Source organism: Puma concolor, chromosome D1 (assembly GCF_028749965.1).
Source record: "Puma concolor isolate L17-30 chromosome D1, mPumCon1.1.hap2, whole genome shotgun sequence".
Classification (NCBI taxonomy): domain Eukaryota; kingdom Metazoa; phylum Chordata; class Mammalia; order Carnivora; family Felidae; genus Puma; species Puma concolor.
The window spans coordinates 75,101,118-75,106,279 of record NC_141676.1 but is presented as its reverse complement, the minus strand read 5'-3'; positions in this window follow the sequence as shown (position 1 = coordinate 75,106,279).

Here is a 5,162-nt window from a genome sequence, read left to right as displayed (position 1 = left end):
TCCATTGAAATAATATTCTCTTACTTTCTACTCCCATACATCCATAGATTTCCCCAATCTAGCATGTTCTATAGATTTTTTTTAGTTTGATTCCTTTTTTAATTGGCTATCTTCTCCATTAGTCTGTAAAATATGTGAGGATAGGTCTTCCTGGCATGGTGACTGTTAGTAAGGTATTTTCAAAATTATCTCAATTAATTGTCATAATAATCTAAGGTATTATTTTGTGGGTAAGGAATGTAAAGTTTGTGGGTAATATTGTGCCTATATTCAATCAGCTGGTGGTTGGTAGAGTTAGAATGCACAGCTTGGGTTGGAGTTGGTCTTTCTGACTCCAAGCAGTATGGGAATTTACATGTTCCATTTTCCTCTGATAGAAATAACTCGACTAACTATATCTTGGCATTGAAAAACTCAAAATTGTAAACAACAGCAACAAAATGGTGATGAAGGGTTCTACCCATGGATTGCACCATGATAACCTAAAATAAAAACGTTGAAGAAAAAAAAAATTAAAAAAAAAAATTGTAACACAGAATCTCAGCAGTGTCTTTTAAAAAAATTCCAGTATATTGAAAATTAGGTGTAAATTCAATAACTTGTTAGTCATTACTGTTTGTTTACTACTTTCTTATTAAAAAGCTAGATGTTTTAATGTAGTGTACATTTTAAGTGAATAAAGGGAATATACATTCATTCCTAATCCTAATTAAAAATCTAACAAAACCCCATTTGTTTGTTTTTTTTTCCCTGTATCAGTGCAGATATCAAAGCAAAACTGCAGAAGAGAGAGAAAAGTATATGCTGTTGCAAGCCTTTCTCTTCTAAAGTCTCATGATAAAATATTGTACAGCAACCAACACTGAAACTGAAAATTGCTTAGACTTAATTCAATTTAGAACTCATTTTCCCAGTATCATTCATGTTCAAGCTATTGTGCTGGGTAGTGTAGGAGAGAGAAAGGTAAGTAATTTGTGGATTCTGCCCTCAAGACGTTTACAGTTTGGTGAAGATAACAAGTGAAGTGCTGCAGAATGAGAAAATAAAGCATTCAGAAAGCAAAGGGAAAAGAAAGGGAGGAAGGTATAAAAGAAATAGAATAAAACTTCCCAGAGCTGAGATGCATCAAGTCTTTTGATGGAAAGAGCTCAAGCAGTGTTAACCAAGAGAAATGAAAAGCATCATAGTTGGTGTGCTGGCTACCTTTTCTTTGCTCTCTACCTTAACTCTCCGCCATTTACCATTTTCTAAGATAGATAATATCATCTGCTCCCCATTCCCTGGGCCTTTGAGTTGGTTTGGCCAATGAGAGTCCTAGTTAGAGATGGGAAGGAGGCAGAAGGGTGGGCTCAGGGTGTTTATTCCCCCAGGTCTGTCTGAGGAGTCTCTTTGGGCTCATTATCCCTCTCAAACACAAGTCACTGCTGCTCTTAAGATGGTCTTCTGCAGGACTCCCTGGTGATCCTGTCTTCCCTTGTCTCTGAGCTTAGGAGTGGTAACAGCTCTGAAATTACTAATCCTGAGTAATATCTGGCACTATCCCTAGTGGTTCTCCTACACCTCCCACTGAAAACACCTGAGGATTTCCTGGACATAATTAAAATAAAATAGGAAGCATTGCTCTCTGCATTTCTACTTTCCTAGCTATAGGTTTTGCAGTTTGGAGAAAAGAGTTTCATAACTTTAACTAGGTCTTTGCTAAGATGGAAACACATCTATCTGTTTACTGTCATATTACCATGACTATACAGTCCTTGGCCCACAGTAGGTGCTTTATTGATACTTTTTGGGGAGGAGGGAGGAAACAATTCCTAAAGTTCTGGCTTATTAAGTCACTTGGAAATTGATTTCAGGGTTCTCTACTTGAACACAGTGTTGGTGAATTCACACTGGCTGGAAAAAGGCCATTCTATTGTAGATAGTGGTATTTGGTTCACATCCCTCCTACCACCTGGGCCTAGATTTGAATTAATGCCTCAGATGAGTCTCAGTAGTACAGAATAATAGGGTACTTGTCCCTGCCTTATTTTGAAATCTGTGTATCTCTTAAGAGTTAACTGACTCTTGGTCAACCATGCCAGGTGTTTATCCATATAGATTTTACAATTATTTCTTGTGCTTTTCTACATGGATATACATTAAATCATATCTTCTTCATGTTTGTATTCATGAATTTTGTGAATCTAAATATTTTATAGTTATCCCTACTATATTTTGGGAGGGGGATTTTTTTAACAGAAAAAAAATTAGGCATAATTTCATTATAGTAAAGGTTGCTGTTTTTATGGTACAGTTCTGCACGTTTTGACAAATTTATGTAGCCATGTAACCACTACCACAATCTAGATAAAGAAAACTTTAATTGCTCCAAGACATTCCCCACCACAGTTATGTAGCCAACCAGCCTCCCACTCCCACCTCTGGCAACCACTGCTGTTTTCTGCCCCTATAGTTTTGCCTTTGCAAGAATGTCATTTCAGTGAAATCATTTAGTATAAAGGCTTTTGACTATGGCTTCTCTCATTCAGTATAATGCATTGGAGACTCAGTTACAGCTTGTTGAATGTACCCAGTGTTTTTTCCTTTTCATTGCTATTATCCCATCATACAGATATACTATAATCAAGTGTATCCATTCCCCGGTAGAGAGACACTTGTGCTATTTCTAGATTTTGGCAATTACAGATAAAGCTGTTATAACCATTTTTGCCCTTCTTTTTGTTTGAACATAGGTTTTCATTCACTTGGAGAAATATCTTGTAGTGGGATTTCTATGTTACTTGTTAAGTGTATGTTGAATTTGCAAGGAATTGCCAAAATGTTTCCAGAAAGTGGCTGAACTGTTTTGCATTCCTCTCTGCAATGTATGAGAGTTCCTGTTAGTCTACATCCATGTCAGCACTTGGTATTTTCAGATTTTTTAAAAAATTCAATTTGATTCTAATAGGTATATAGTTGTATCTTACTATGGTTTTTATTTTGTCTCTAGTGACTACTGATATTGAGCATCTTTTCATGTATTTATTTGAAATCTTTATATCTTCTTTGATGAAGTGTCTGTTCAAATATCTCCTCCATTTATTATTGGATTTTAAAAGTTCTTTACATAATTTGGATATGCTCTTTATTAGAAATGTGATTTATAAACGGTTTCTCCCTTTCTGTGGCTTATCTTTTCATTCTCCTGATATTTTCTTTTGAAGAGTAAATGTTCTTAATTTTGATGAAGTTCCAATTTTTCAAATGTTTTCTTTTATGAGCTGTGCTTGGGGTGTTATATCTAAGAAAATCATGTTTAACTTCAAGAATGCAAAGCTTTTCCTTTATGTGTTCCTGTAGAAATTTTATAGTTTTAGGTTTGACATTTAAGTCATGATCCATTTTGAGTTAATTTTTATGTAGGGTGAGAAGTATGGATTGAGGTTCATTTAAAACATAACGCATTTTTACCCAATTTTTCCCCATTATTATCCAATTGTCTCAGCACCATTTGTTGAAATGACTTTCCCTTCTCCACTGAATTGTCTTTACACCTTCATAAAAAATTGATACTATGTGTGTGCTTCTATTTCTGGACTCTTCTGTTCCATTTATTTATACTATGTCTGTACTCTCTCACCAGACTCTCTTGACTTTGATAGTGTGATATTTTGATTTATAAAAACATATATTTGGTCATTTAGAGGACTAAAACATATTTCTTATGCATGTTTTGTTTTCCTCCATAGTTCTTGGCTCACAGCTTCCCAAATCCTTGGAATTTCCTAAGTGTTGAGAATGATAAAGGTGTCTTTTGTTATGTTAATGAGGTGGCTTGTGGAATGCCCCTAGGTCACCTGAGGATGAAGGCTGGTCACCACAGAAACCAATCATATCATTTAGAGAGTTAGAATTTTCAGTCCCGCCCCAGACACCTCCAGGGAGGGGAGAGGCTGGAAGTTCAATTAGTCGCCAATGGCCAATTATTCAATCAATCATGCCTATGTAATGAAACCTTCAAAAAAGCCCAAAAGGACTGGGCTTGGAGATGTTCTGAGTTGGTGAACACGTGGAGCTGGGACAGTGTCACACCTCCAGCTCCATACCCTTTCCCCACACCTTGCCCTATGCATCTGATCTAATGATCTAGTAAAGTAAGACATAAGTAAAATGTCTCTCTGATATTTCCAGTAAGAAAAATGTTTCTTTGAATTCTGTAAACCACTCCAATAAATTAATCAAACCTTAGGAGGGGGTCTTGAGACTCTCTTATTTATAGCCAGTTAGTCAGAAGTATAGGTAGCAATCTGGGCTTGTGACTGGTGTCTGAAGTTGCATGTGTGGGGCAGTCTTGTAGGACTGACCTCTCAATCTGTGGGGTCTGATGCTATCTCTGGGTAGAGACTGTCAGAGTTGGGTTAAATTGTAGGCTACTCAGCTGGTGTTAGAACACTGCTAGCTGTATGTGTGGGGACCCTCGACACCCACATTGGAATTGGTATCAGAACCTAAAGATATACTCTTATAGTAAGTTTGGAATTCGGGTAACATGAAACTTCCAACTTTGTTCTCTTTTCTCAAAACTGTTTTTGAGTATTCTAGTTTATTTGCCTATCTATATAAGTTTTAGAATGAGTTTGTCAATTTCAAAAAAAAAATTATGGGATTTTGACTAGGATTATGTTTGAATCTACAGATCAGATTGTGGAGGATTGGTTTACTTACAATTTCAAATCTTTCAATCTGTGAACTGGTGTATCTCTCCATTTATTTAGATCTTCTCTGATTTCTTTCAACAATCTTTTGTAGTTTTCAGCAAATAGATCTTGCACTTATTTTGTAAGATTTGTACATAAATATTTCATTTTTGGGGTGCTATTGAAAATGGTATTTCAAAACATTTAAATTTCTGATTATTCACTGCTAGTATGCAGAAATGATTACATTTTATATTAACACTGTATTCTTCAACTTTGCTACTCTCTAATTAATAGCTTTTTTGAAGCTTCTTTGAGATTTTTTACATAGATAATCATGTCATTTGCAAGTAGAGACAGTTTTATGTCTTCCTTTCCAATGAGTATGTCTTTTGTTTCTTTTTCTTGCATCTCTATTTCGTTTCTTCTTTTTTTATTTAGCCTATTGTTCTAGCCTGTCAAGAACTTTGGAATCATGAAACTGTC